Consider the following 15702-nt stretch of genomic DNA (forward strand, 5'->3'; position numbering starts at 1 on the left):
TTGATCCCGGTACCAATATGGCCCCTCCGTGCCAACGGGAAACAGGCCAGTATGGCATCTGCGGAGGGGGAGAGTGACATTGCGACAACAGTTGGAGGCTCATGAGTGAGATAGAGGGACGGAGAGAGCGACACAGAAGTTCCTCGGCTTTGCCAGAGCTGTCAGACCATTAAAAAGCCAAATGATGATGAATGAGAGAGATCAGCCTGTCGGAAAAAGCCCCCCTTGCTGTCATCATCCAGCTACCCCACTCTCAATCCTCATTCCACTTTTGAAGGGTTTTTCCTCTCAAATCATTCACATCCTGATGCATTCCGATTCCCGACACACCTCTGAGATACACGCTGATCGTGTTGATGATTTGGTGTCAGAAATTGAATTATTGCATATGGTGATAACAGTCACAGAAAAGAGTATTTTCATGCCTCTATCGATATGGACGTAAAATAGCAGAACAGATATTGAATGAATAGAGTGGGCTTATGAAAGTGGATGGGAACTGTAAATCAAAGACAGTAAATGGATAAGAGCATCCACCTACGAGTGGAACTTCACAGCAGCAGGAGTCTAAAAGCAAGCTGAGAGTAAGTCATAATGAAAAGCTAAAATAATTTGTTTAGCTGTTTTGAGTGGTGCCAAATCTTGTAGAGATATTTACTGCACATAACTATGAGTTTGAAGGGATTCAGGGGAGCAAACTGGATGTGTTCCAAAACTTAGAAGCCTGCCTCACTGATTACACAGGCAGCTGCCTTCGACGGTCACGAAACCTCAGGAGTGATTGATTTGAAATGCTTTACACAGGCACCAACTCCACAAGGGAGACTTGACTTGCAATGTTTTTAAGAGTATGACATTAGCATGTTGCTATGCTAACAATGTGAAAACAAGCATACAATAATGATTTAATTCAATTAAAATTTATTGGATTGTGGAAACTGGAAAATTATTTTGAAGTACAGGAAAAAATTGCATGAAGTCATAATACAATGCGAGGTACGGTATGTAATCTCTTATGTAAAGTAATATACATACAGTATATATACATTATATCCCTGTTGAAAAAACTAGCATATGCCGGTTAGATATGTTTTGAAGCATGGCTGCTGGTTTGAGCTGGTTTAAGCTGAGCAGGAGCTAGTTGCTAAGGACCAGTTTAGGACTAGCTCATGACCAGCTAAGGCCTAGGGATGTTCATTTCGGTTATTTTTTTCTAACCGACGACTGACGGTCGTTAACCGATTATTAACCGTTAACCGACAAGATTCATTTTAAATTAGAACTGAATTAAATTAGAAAGAATAAGTGTCTGTGACCTGTTAAAAATACTAACATTTGTTTTCCGGGGATTTAATTAATTTAATTAAAAAATAAATTTTACATGCACAAAAAGCAGCAAACAACAGAACATGAGGATTCACATGGTCATCATAGCTATCACATCACGCACCTGTTTATGTTTATAACCATATGTTTATACTGTATAGATATATGATGTTTTATTAACAACGTTCAGGAGGAGCACGTCAGATACTTACTGTAGCCTAATGAACGCAAGAGGAACACACTCAAGTTAATCAATGCACGGATATAAATACAGCTGACATACCTCTATACATTTGACGGTTAATCAGCATTCGGTTTGCACCTTTTGCCATTACATCACAAACTCAACTTTTCCCGTCCAACAACGAGACCTATACTGGAGATTTTTTCGGATCTGCCGGCCCCAGGATCACTGCTCTCTGCTCGACCAGCCACACGCTCTCCACGATGCCGAGGCTTAACCTAGCATCCACCGGCATCACTTCCATCCTCTTATCATTCGGAAGCACGGATATCATCCGGATTTGCACAATCTATTCGTCACCCCGCAAACCAGCCAACCTCAATCCTAAAATCCACTCTAGCCGCCAAGGCGGCCAATAGATCGAGAAAAATCCCGAACTCGCCTTGCTCGACACCACCATTGTCCCACGCAAGACCCTGGCTCTCCACGAGCGTCGGGTCGCAGCAGCAAGCCTTCAACGAGCCTGGGGCGCGCCCCAGTTCTCACTGCAGCAAAGCCTCACTCACATGCCGCTTCGACTCAGTCTTCACCGCGGCTCTCTAGCTTCCGTTTCCAGATGCTAGCGCGAGGCGGCCTCCGCTAGCGGCGCAGACAACCAGTGTTGCCAAATAATTTTCAGGTAAAATCGCTAAAGGCAGGTGTCACGGTACAGAAACTCAAGATCCAATTGCGAGTGAAAAGATAGTCTTTATTAGACAACTCCAAAACACAGCCACAGTGGAAGTGTAGAATAATCCGGCAGTGAAGAATCTCCAGCACAGGCAGGGAAAAACTCGAACCAGTTCTCACCCTCCAGGGAATCGAGAAACAGCAAGCAGGCAAAACTGACTCGGGGACCTGGAAGATCAGACATAGAGCACGACAGGACATGAACAACAACGATCTGACAACAAACACCCAGAACGCTAGCCAGATAAAGGCAGTGCAGACGAGCTACACCTGTGACCACTCTGATTACCTCGTCAGGTGCGCAGTAATTAGCCAACGCTGACAAGCCAACGAGCGGACACAAACACACACACACAGAAATGAGCACATGGATCCATGAACTGTGACAGGCAGGTAATTTGTTGCTAAAAGTTGTTAAAATACGTCGCAACATCATTGGATGTTGATGTCATTACGTAACCATGACGCAAAGTGCTTAGAATACACACTGGAATTACTCAAACTTGCCTTACTTTTCACCAGCATTTTTACCTGTATTTAATTTACACATTGTATTTCAATAAATGGATAGATAAGATGGATAAGATTAATTTTCATTTTTGTGGATGAAACCAACAGTGGAAGAGGAAAGTTTCACAGTTGATCACAGTTGACCAACAGTAAATGATTAACAATCATAGGTACAAACCAAAAAATTAAGGCGCATCATAAATAAACAACTATTAAACAAGTGCAACCTGCAACTTAATTCATATGTGAAGTGTGTACTGCTAGGCACCTCTCTCAAAGTGTCTAACGTTACCGCTTGGCTGGCTAGCTGTTTCAATATTTTTCTTCCTTGCGTGATACAATAATAATAATAATTAAAAAACGCACGCCTTTTATCACTTTACCACTTTTTAAAGGTTGCCAAATACATTTTTATAAATCACTACATTTGTTGATAGTTGCTTGAAAAACAACTTGCTAGAGTAGTGAAACAAAATGGCTAAATTGGCAACACTGCAGGCTACCTGGGCATTCCAGCATGTCCAGCTAAATGTCTCAAACCATTTTTCCATGGACTACAACTACAGCAGCAGAGGCCCACACATCGCAGTCTTTTTCCTCCTGCTAATAACCCCTTTTTTCCTTTTCAGCAGCCTCCAGTCCTCGTAGCAGAAACTAGCGTGAGGCTACCTCCGCTAGCAGAGCAGGCTACACAAGTTTTTTCCAGAGTCCCTCCCTCTGGCCTACAGCTACAGCAGGCGAAGCAAGCTTGAGGCTGCCTCTGCTCGCAACACAGACCCACACATCTTTCTTTTACTCCTTTTTCTCTTACGCTTCTATCAGTTTCCCACCTCAAGCCCCAGAGGCTGATATTAAGTGCAAGGCTACCTCCGCTGGAAATTGCGGCCCCTGCTCCTCTCCATCACAGCTCTGTAATCCATTTAAAGTCACAATATCCTCCTTTACAGCAACATCACTGCTTGTCCCACAAAATGCTGTTGCCTCGGAACCACCGCTAGTGGCTTACAACATCCGAGCACGGATCCTGGCAGGTGCAGACATAGACCCCTCATCTAAGGCCGTCACTAACGAGTAATTGAGTAACAGATGCATTGCAGGCCACAATAGGCCATAATACTCGTTCATATAAAGTATCAAAAGTAAGTAACATATGGTTCTGTTGAAAACTTAATATAATGTATTAAACAATATAATTTACATACGGATTACATCAAAAGCCTACAGATGGCTCCAATGGCTTGACAATCGTCTACATGTCACCGTGCAATTTAATCCTCATTCGGCTTAACATTTAATTAAAATTTCCACTTAATCTTTAATATTTGCCCATTTATTTACGTCAGAAATGCTGCAACAATCGTAAATTATCGTATGTGGACATCAAAAGTTGCCATTTTTCGGAGTTCTTCATTACGTTCAGCCGTTTCACTGAAATAATCTGTTCATCTTTTCCCCTATAGGCGCAAATTAAACAAGGGTTCATGATCAGGCCTTTCGATGACCGCAGTCTCAGCATTAGCCCATTGAAGTGGCTGCTAGGAAAATTCTTGGGTAAGAAACGCCTTCTAATCGATCTGTCAGCTCCACATAACTCTCCGTTTCCAGCATAAACACCTCGATTCCCTCGACGAATTCTCTCCCAATGGTAGGACATTAATTATGCAATTCATATGATAAAATCATGGGTCTTAGCACCTGGCTGGCAAAAGTTGATATCACCTCAGCTTTCAAAGCCATGCCTATCCATCCAGATTCATGACACTTATTTGGGGTATGCTAGCACAGGAAATTATATTTCTTCGTACGCTTAACTTTGTCTTACAATCACGGAAGTAATCATCATAGCATCTACACCTTTTAGACGACTCAATTTATCCTGAGTATTGAACTCCCTGTCAGATGCTGCAAGAGTGTTCCCGGTGGAGCAATACGTTTCTCTGTCGACTAACGGCAATACTCACCCATCTGACGCCGTGAGATGTGAACTCTCGTCGGATACTGTGAGAGCTTCCCGGTCGAGCAAACCTCGCTTTTCCATCCGTCTACCAGCAAAGCTTATCCGTCCGATGATGAGAGTATTGAACTCCCGTCAAACGTGGCAAGAGCCTTCTGAATACGTTTTTCTTTCAACTAGCGGTTATGCTTACACACTCGTGCCATGAGTATTGAACTCTTGTCAAACGCTACAACAGCCTTCCGGTCAGCCTTCTGGCCTTTCAGTCAGTCTACCGGTGAGGCTTACCATCCGATGCAGTGAGTATTGAACTTCCGTTGGATGCCGCGAGAGCCTCCCAACCACACAAATTTACCCTTCCGTCTTACGTTTGGCGAGGCTTACCCATCCGATGCCGTGAGTCTTGTTCTCACGTCAGATGCCAGAGAGAGCCTCCTGGTCGAGCAAACCTTGCCTTTTCCGTCTGACTACCAGGAAAGCTTACCAGCGAGGCTTACCTGTCCGACACAGTGAGTCTTGATCTCCTGTCGGACGTCGGCGAGACCCTCCCGACCACACAACTTTACCTTTTAAAGTCCCACGCTTGGCGAAGCTTACCCGTCTGACACAGTGAGTCTTAATCTCCCGTCAGACGTCGGCGAGAGCCTCCCAGCAAGACAGCCTTACCTTTCCAAGTCCCATGCTTGGAGATGCTTACCCGTCCGACACAGTGATTCTTGATCTCCCGTCGGACGTTGGCTAGAGCCTCCCAGCCAGACAAACTTTCCTTTTCCGTCCGCTCGCGCCACGAATATTGAATCCCCGTCGAACGCTACAACAGCCGTTCGGTCAAGCAATCTTGGCTTTTCAGTCTGCCCACCGGCGAGGCTTATCCATCCGACACGCGAGTATTGATCTCCCGTCGGATGTCACGAGAGCCTCCCGGCCAGACAACCTTACCTTTTCAAGTCCCATACTTGGCGATGCTTACCTGTTCGACACAGTGAGTCTTGATCTCCCGTCGGGCGTTGGCGAGAGTCTCCCAGCCAGACTAACTTACCGTTTTCATCCTATGGTCGATGAGACTTACCTGTTCGACACAGTGAGTCTTGATCTCCCGTCGGGCGTCGGCGAGAGTCTCCCAGCCACTCAACCCCTACCTTTCCGTCCGACGGGCAGTGAGGCCCAGCCGTCCGTCACCATGGGTCTCGTCCCCTCGCCGAACACTGTCTGAACCCTCTCAACCAAACCTCACATCTTTTCCCCCCGCCTGGCGAGGCTTACCCAATCGATGTCCTGTGTCTCGATCTCCCATCGGATGTTGCGAGAGCCCTCTCAGTCCAGGTTTTCTCCCTACCCTCCCGACGAGGTTTACCCGTCTGATGCAGTGAGTCTTAATCTCGCGTCAGATGTCGACGAGAGTTCTCCCGGCTGGGCTTGTATATACTTTCCGCCCGCAAACGAGGCTCATCCATCCGATGTCGTGAGTCTTGATCTCCCGTCGAATGTCGCGAGAGTCCTCCTTGTCGGACATCCCAAACTCTTTTTATCTGCTAAGCTGATAGGACTCACTCGCCCGATGTCCGGAGTCTTGATCTCCAGTCGGAGGCTTCATGGGCCCTCGCGGCCAGATACCCGCCCTCTGTCCTCTGATTAGCAGGGGCTGACGGCCAGTAGGGCCTGTACACCGACTCCGTGAGCTGCTCCACTCAAGGCAGTCTTCCCGGTCAGGGCCACAACCACGCTGCTCCTCCATCGATGGGCAGGGCTCACCCGTTCCAATGCAGTGAGCACACCATTGAGCATCGGTTCGAGCCCTCCCGACCGGGCACCCCAAACCACGCAGTCCATACCAGCAGCCGGTGGGGCCTACCTATCCATGCCACAAGCTGCTCCTATGGACCACGTAGGGTCCCCCGGCCCGCCATACAGGCGACTTCTCGAAACCAGCTCCTGCCAGATCTCAGAGTGTATTTTTTGGGGGGTCTTTAGTCTGGCGGCTGTCCAACACTCAATTGCTTTTTGGGGGGTACTCTAGGTTTGGGCCATTCCCGAGCTCGGAGTCCTTCCCCGGACAGCAAGCCACTCACGCATTACTATACTCGCCAAATACGCATTACCTTACTTGTACTAAGTATATGTACAGTTGGGCAAAAAAGTATTTAGTCAGCCACCAATTGTGCAAATTCTCCCACTTAAAAAGATGAGAGAGGCCTGTAATTTTCATCATAGGTACACTTCAACTATGAGAGACAGAATGGGGGGAAAGAATCCAGGAAATCACATTGTCTGATTTTTAAAGAATTTATTTGCAAATTATGGTGGAAAAAAAGTATTTGGTCAATAACAAAAGTTAATCTCAATACTTTGTTAATTACCCTTTGTTGGCAATGACAGAGGTCAAACGTTTTCTGTAAGTCTTCACAAGGTTTTCACACACTGTTGCTGGTATTTTGGCCCACCTCCATGCAGATTTCCTCTAGAGCAGTGATGTTTTGGGGCTGTTGCTGGGCAACATGGATTTTCAACTCCCACCAAAGATTTTCTGTGGGGTTGAGATCTGGAGACTGGCTAGGCCACTCCAGGACCTTGAAATTCTTCTTACGAAGTCACTCCTTCGTTGCCTAGGCAGTGTGTTTGGGATCATTGTCATGCTGAAAGACCCAGCCACGTTTCATCTTCAATGCCCTTGCTGATGGAATGAGGTTTTCACTCAAAATCTCACGATACATGGCCTCATTCATTCTTTCCTTTACACGGATCAGTCGTCCTGGTCCCTTTGAAGAAAAACAGCCCCAAAGCATGATTTTTCCACCCCCATGCTTCACAGTAAGTATGGTGTTCTTTGGATGCAACTCAGCATTCTTTCTCCTCCAAACACGACGAGTTGAGGTTTTACCAAAAAGTTCTATTTTGGTTTCATCTGACCATATGACATTCTCCCAATCCTCTTCTGGATCATCCAAATGCTCTCTAACAAACTTCAGACGGGCCCGGACATGTACTGGCTTAAGCAGGGGGACATGTCTGGCATTGCAGGATTTGAGTCCCTGGCGGCGTAGTGTGCTACTGATGGTAGCCTTTGTTACTTTGGTCCCAGCTCTCTGCAGGTCATTCACTAGGTCCCCCCGTGTGGTTCTGGGATTTTTGCTCACTGTTCTTGTGATCATTTTGACCCCACGGGGTGAGATCTTGCATGGAGCCCCTGATCGAGGGAGATTAGTGGTCTTGAATATCTTCCATTTTCTAATAATTGCTCCCACAGTTGATTTCTTCACACCAAGCTGCTTGCCTATTGCAGATTCAGTCTTCCCAGCATGGTGCAGGTCTACAATTTTGTTTCTGGTGTCCTTCGACAGCTCTTTGGTCTTGGCCATAGTGGAGTTTGGAGCGTGACTGTTTGAGGTTGTGGACAGGTGTCTTTTATACTGATAACGAGTTCAAACAGGTGCCATTAATACAGGTAACGAGTGGAGGACAGATGAGCCTCTTAAAGTAGAAGTTACAGGTCTGTGAGAGCCAGAAATCATGCTTGTTTGTAGGTGACCAAATACTTATTTTACTGAGGAATTTACCAATTAATTCATTAAAAATCCTACAATGTGATTTCCTGGCTTCTTTCCCCCCATTCTGTCTCTCATAGTTGAAGTGTACCTATGATGAAAATTACAGGCCTCTCTCATCTTTTTAAGTGGGAGAACTTGCACAATTGGTGGCTGACTAAATACTTTTTTGCCCAACTGTAAGTGTGAACTTCTAACGAATAAACAGGCCTATACAAGAAATATATTTTCACTTAAATAATAATTCAAGAAAACGAAAGAAAAACTGTGCAACAAGTAGCCTATGCAGAGTTTCGGTTCATTTTTGTGCTGCGTGAAAGGAAACCAGATGGCAGAAAGCGGCATCCTATTTTTTTAGGCTTATTTTACAAAAGCACAAAGATTTGTTTTTATTGTGAATGTAAACAAATAAAAGCAAACCTTTTACAATTCCAATTATCTTCATGACTAAAAGGAGGACAGGTACATCTAAAATAATTAGAATATCATGGAAAAGGTCAATATTTTTTGTCACTCATTTCAGAAAGTGAAACCCATATATTATATAGATTCATTACACATAGAGTGAAATATTTCAAGCCTTTATTTCTTGAAATTTTGATGATTATGGCTTACAGATAATGAAAACCCAAAATTCAGTGACTCAGAAAATTACAATATTACATAAGATCAATAAAAAAGGATATTTTAAACAGAAATGTCAGGCTTCTGGAAAGTATGTTTATTTCTATTCACTCAATACTTGGTTGGGCCTCCTTTTGTATGAATTACTGCATCAATGCGGCAAGAAGGCAATCAGCCTGTGGCACTGCTCAGGTGCAACGGAAGCCCAGGTTGCTTTGATAGCGGGCTTCAGGTCATCTGCATTGTTGTGTCTGGTGTCTCTCATCTTCCTCTTGACAATACCCCATAGATTCTCTATGGGGTTCAGGTCAGGCGAGTTTACTGGACAACCAAGCACAGTAACACCATGGTCATTGAACCAGCTTTTGGTACCTTTGGCAGTGTGGGCAGGTGCCAAGTTCTGCTGGAAAATGAAATCAGCATCTTCATAAAGCTTGTCAGCAGAAGGAAGCATGAAGTGCTCTAAAATTTCCTGGTAGATGGCTGCATTGACTGTGGACTTCAGAAAACACAGTGGACCAACACCAGCAGATGGCATGGCAGCCCAAATCATCACTGACTGTGGAAACTTCACACTGGACTTCAAGCAACATGGATTCTATGTCTCTCCACTCTTCCTCCAGAATCTGGGACCTTGATTTCCAAATGAAATGCAAAATTTACTTTCATCTGAAAAGAGGACTTTGGACCACTGAACAACAGTCCAGTTCTTTTTCTCCACAGCCCAGGTAAGATGTTTCTGACGTTGTCTCTGGTTCAGAAGTGGCTTGGTATCCCTTTTCCTGAAGACGTCTGAGCGTGGTGACTCTTGATGCACTAACTCCAGCTTCAGCCTACACCTTGTGAAGCTCTCCCAAGTGTTTGAATCAGCTTTGCTTGACAGTACTCTCAAGCTTGCGGTCATCCCTGTTGCTTGTGCACCTTTTCCTACCCAAATTCTTCCTTCCAGTCAATTTTGCATTTAATATGCTTTGATACAGCACTCTGTAAACAGCCACATCTTTCAGTAATGACCCTCTGTGACTTACCCTTCAATGTTCGTCTTCTGGGTCATTGCCAAGTCAGCAGCCTTCCCCATTATTGTGGTTTCAAAGAACAAGAGATACCCGGAATTTATACTGTAGAGATGGTCATTTATTGAAACTCAAATGTAAATATTCTAATATCTTGAGATACTGATTTTTGATTTTCATGAGTTGTAAGCTCTAATCATCAAAATTAAAACAAAAAAAAACTTTTGAAATGTTTGACTTTACATGTAATGAATCTAAAATATATGAAAGTTTCACTTTTTGAAATAAGTTACAAGAATTTTTTTTTTCTTTTTCACGATATTCAATTTTTTTGAGATGTACCTGTAGTTGCTTCCACTATTAGAATGAAAAAAAAAATCAAATGATTGCACCAGTGCCGCATGCGCGCTCACAGTTAAGCATTCTACATTGACAATGCAGCCTGTTCATTATCATAATAAAAAACAATCAGTCAAACACATAGAAAAAAACACACTGCTCAGTTTAAATATGTAGTAAAATCTGTGCCGCTAAGCGTTATCACCGTACCGCTGTAAAGTTATGCAAAATATTTCGTTTTACGTGGATATTGGAATGCGAGTAGGCCTATATAAAAGTTAAACAATATTTTGGCATTCAAATACATCGCAAATATGGAAACATTTGATTTTGTGTCGAACGAGAAACCCAACACTGGTTTCAGTTTCGTTTTAGCCAAAATGAATTCGTTTTGGTTTGTCGTTATAGCTATAGCTTCTTAAATTTTTAATTCTTGTTCTTTTCTAAATAGCCTACTGTTAATTGAAAGGATTTGTTGTGGAGTGAGGGGAACTAAAATAGCCTAGCTATGTTTACAGTGTTTATTATAATGTTTGTAATTCGCATCGGCCTCTGAATGAAATAATAAAATGCGACTTATAGGCGACTTATGTTTTTTTTTCTCTCTAAAAACATCTTTTTTTATACGCGTAGCTTATTTTAACCATGCAGCAAACCTTTTAAAATATTTGGATAAATTACTGAAAAAAATAAAATAAATAAGTGACTTTAAACCGTTTAACTGATTGTATTAATCGATCAAAATTCTTATCGGTCGGTTAACGGTTAACCGGTTAAAATGAACATCCCTACTAAGGACCAGCTTAAACCAGCTCACACCAGCACCTATGCTACAAAACATAACTAATCAGCATATGCTGGTTTTTTCAACAGGGACAATCTATCGACAGTTTTAAAGTGTTTGAAAAAAATAAAAATACCCAAGTCAATTAGGTTTTTTATTTGAAAGTGGGGCATCTTTTCATACTGCCACAATGTCAAGCATTTCATTGCAATTTCAACCTGAGGCCTGTCTCTTATACGTCTCTGCTTTGATGGTCTGGCTTCCAGGCAAGAGTGCTCTGCACAGTAAACACCTGAGCCTAGATGTACCCACACTTGATGAATTTAATAAATAATACAATACTACAAAACAGAATTGTTGAGTGACAAAGCATGGGAAACGTACCCACAGAAAGGGAACCAATAAAGGAAGAAAAGAAAGAAAGAAACACGTTGAGAAAACAAAACATTTGGAAAAGGTCAGGATCAGATAAGTGTGGTATACAAGATACCAGCGATGGAAAGACCGAATGTGAGACAGATGCTGGAAACACACAGGCAGTCATGGTGAGGCAGCCCCAACTGTGAGTGAGAGCTGCTTCGCCTGTGGAGACATCGATCCACATATTGACCGAATCCCCTCGCACCTGCCTTTATCTTACTACAGCTCAGCGAGGCTCCCAGAGGAAAAGTGACCGGCGAGAGGACAAAGAGCGTACGGCAGGAAGAACAGGTCTCTAGTTATTCATCACCTATCACAGGAGAACACAGCCGATTCTGTTGACATTTAGTCTTTGACTCTACAAATAGATGACACCCGCAGCAAAATATATATTCCTTCATCATTTTCAGATAGGTAGGTGAACAAATATGACTTTTGCAGTAAGGTTTTGAGTAGCATTATGCAAGATCTTTGTGCAGGTTATCAGTAGATTAAGTTAAACAGAGACGGCAATTCTAAAGGCTTTTTCACATGACTCCTATCAGGGCTTTTGCTTTGACCTCCACATGAAAAGCGTTGCACGTAGTATCATGGGTGGGCAATTTTATGAGTTTACTAATAGGCAATAAGCAGGGATTGTACACCATAAAAACTATGTTTGAGCTGGACATAGCTTTGATACACTGCAGAGAGAAAATCAGGACTCATTGAACATGCGTTGATGAAACATCTCTGGATGCTCTTGGTGAATTTCAATTAGAACTGAGACACTGCTCTAAAACAGTGGTTGTCAACTGGACCCAGGACCTAGATTTTACATTGGACATAACTGTGAAAATAAAATGTTGAGGGGGTAAAGCTAACCCATGAAGTTCAATGCATTGGTCAACGTTAACATGAATCATGTGAAAAGGACTTACATGTTTACAATTCAGTTTCTATCATTCTCTGAAGAGACTGAAGAACCTCATGTGAGCATACTGTATGTCCTGTAGTAGTTCTAATCATTCTTTTCAGAGCTGAATCAGAGATCAACACTTAATCAAGTCAAACACATTTCCATCTCTTCTCTATAGGCCTGGTGACTTTTCCATTGGGGCTGGTGCCAGAGCCAATGCCCATCCTGAGCTGGGCTGAACTTTTCCACCACAAAAAAACTCTGGACCAGTGGCCAAATCTTGGTTCCGAACTAGTCCCCCAAACCTTGGTCTGAGCTGGTCTTGAACAAAGGAACCTGTGACGTTGGTGGGCAGAACTGCCATTAATCCCAGACCGAATGGAAAAAGAGTCCAGGCCGCACCCAAAATCGCATTCTTTCCTATTATATAGTAGAGTTCAATTCGCATGGGATTAGTATTATCTGGGAACCTCATGTGATCTAGAAATTACCCCCACATCTGAATTTCGTGTGACGCATTTGCACGGGATAAGCAAAGCCAGTGATTTTACTTTATTTACTGACTTATCTCCCACATAGAATTACAAGGCTTTACACAACATTATACTGTATATCATAAACACAAGAATGTTCCTTACTTCATGCTACTATACATGTTATCCTAATCATTCTTTTTGTTTTCGCTCTTCTGGTGGTTTTCAGATTTATCTTTCTGCAAATTGTATAGTTGTATGGTGAATAGCAAAAGATGGATAAAAAGGTGCACAGGAAACAAAAACCTTCAAAAAATGATATACGACCCCGCAAAATCTTGGCCAAATCACAAAGATGCCGATTCGCAGAGGACTAATATTATCACAGGACCTCAGTTGTCAGTAAAACATGGTAGGTCTTTTGCGGGACAATTTTTACTGTTCAAATTACAGACATGGCTGATTTTCACACGATTAAGATCACAGACAACCTCCACAATAGGGTTTAGGTGAAACACATCATGTGAAAAAGTACTACGTCCACTGAAAAACATGCAGCATGTGAAAAATAGTTATGTATGTCCAAAGTCTCAGTATTCATAAAACAGTAGGCAAAAAGTACCTAGATGCCATACGACTTCCAGCGAGATTCATAAGTCCACATCTGATGCAACACAACTGACACTGGTAGGTCACATAACAATAATAATTTAGTGAATATGGTACACCTGGGTTAAATTAATACTACACACATTCACAATATATAGAACATACTTTTTTAATGATCACAAAGCAATTACGTTTTCAAAAAAGAACCTGTTCAACCCAGATCTTGTTGTTTAACGCTGTGATTGCAGAGAATGACTGAAGAAAATTGTTACCCTGCTGCCAAAGTATGCCACAAAGTTGAGAAGAAGTGTGGTGTTCTTAGGTTTGCTAACAATGGAAAATAACTAATAGGGAATTTACAGGTTCCTCTTTGGATCCTTCACCAAAGGAGCAACTGTCATTGAGAAGAATCAGAATGCTCCTGGGTTTTTTCTCTAGGTATTATAAACCTCCTTGGTAAACAGCATTAATAACAAACTGCACTCAGCAGATTCCAATTTACGTCACTTAGGTCACTCAAATTATAATTCCTTACATCACTAATGTGACTTTGAGCCATTGACTTTCTACATTCTTCTCTCTTGTCAGTGCCTGAACCTGAAATATAAGGAACTGAAGCTGGTAGTGCTGTTAAATGAAAGCTTTGGCTTCATGGTCAGGTCCAGTCTCTAAAAGACACGTGCAATAAGGAACATTTGATAGAATTCTAAAAAACCTACAATTCCTACCATAGATGCTTGGCTTCCACCCATCGGTGAGCTTCGGTGAATTGAGATCTTTCAAATACTTGGTCAGGCATCTTACCAGGTTTCCTACACATTTTCCATTTCAAAATTCCATACTTTTCCAGACTCAAATTTCCAAACCTCTCGGTAGATTTTCTGATCATGTTTAACATAAATGGTTCATATTTTCAGCTTTATATTAGGTATATAGCAGTCATCTGTACATATTTTTATTTTCATTGATTTTCTCGAAGTGACAATATACAGAGTCCCTAATATAATAGAAAATAATAAAAATAAATAAAAATGACAGACTTTTAAATGCACACAATAAACTTTTTTGTGCCATCGAGAAACTATTCACGTGCATGGGAAGTTTTTTGCATGCTTACGCATTACAATTTCTAGTTTTATATAACCTATTTACTTTGTGTATCACTGCCATCTTACTATGAATAAAACGAGAGAAAGGATGCACATGAATTAATAGAGATCTACCAGTATCTGTAATATCAAGGCCTGATGTCCAATTTAACACATCCTCTGTGGTGGTGGAGAAACCATGACACGAAATGGGCTGATAGCATAACATTTGCCAAGTTCAAGGGTCTATAAAAAAGAATGGTACTGTAAAAAAGTGTTTAAGATTTGGCTTTCATTGGGACAGATAGCCATATGTCAAGGCTTTAGGTCTCTTTAATGCATAGTCTGGGGTGACCAAGAAACCACACCACGAAACGGGCTGATGGCACAACAGGGTTGCTCAGTGTGCATTGTCTTATATGCTAAATTTAATGTTTTTTTTTGTGCACACATAAAAGTCTGTATTTTTTTCAAAGGTCTTTGAGTTATGTAATACGGTGCTAAGAATATAGTGTGAAGAAACCCAAAATGCTTCTAACTAGGGCTGGGCGATTTGGCAAAAAATTTAAATCTCGATTTTTTTTAACGATTTTTAACTAGTCAACTTGAAAATGTAACTACAACATGATTCAAGTAACTTTTTCTTTACTGACCCTCTAGTTAAAGAAAATTCTATTCCAAGTGCACCACACATGAAGCTGTCAACATGATGTAAATGTTAAACAAATCACTTGTTAAATATCTTTGCAGAAAAGATGCATGAACTGCAACTACATCTTGTACAAACTTGTCTTATACATATTATGTGTTCAGAAATAATACAAGGAAAATGCTTTTTAAAAAATCTCAAAAGTCAAGGTAATTCAAAATGACTCGAGTAGACTATTATTAACTACAAATGTTCTGTAAAACCAACAGCAGCTTTCAGCCTGTCACCATGATGAAAACACGACATATCAGAATGAATTTTATTCAATTGCACTCATTTCCATTGTCTTTTCTGTGTAAACACGTGTTTGACTGTTGCGCTCACATCTCATGCATGTAATGGCATTCTAAAAACACTGCGCTCAAGTTAAAAGAAGTTCACTCCCATCTTCTTGCATGTTTGTCAACACAAAAGTGCATTCTGTGTAAATGGCGCTTAGCGATATTTTTATGGTCCTTCACAGAGCGCGTCACACATGAGCGATAATCACGTGCGCCAGC

This window comes from Barbus barbus (genome assembly GCF_936440315.1).
Source record: "Barbus barbus genome assembly, chromosome: 16".
Classification (NCBI taxonomy): domain Eukaryota; kingdom Metazoa; phylum Chordata; class Actinopteri; order Cypriniformes; family Cyprinidae; genus Barbus; species Barbus barbus.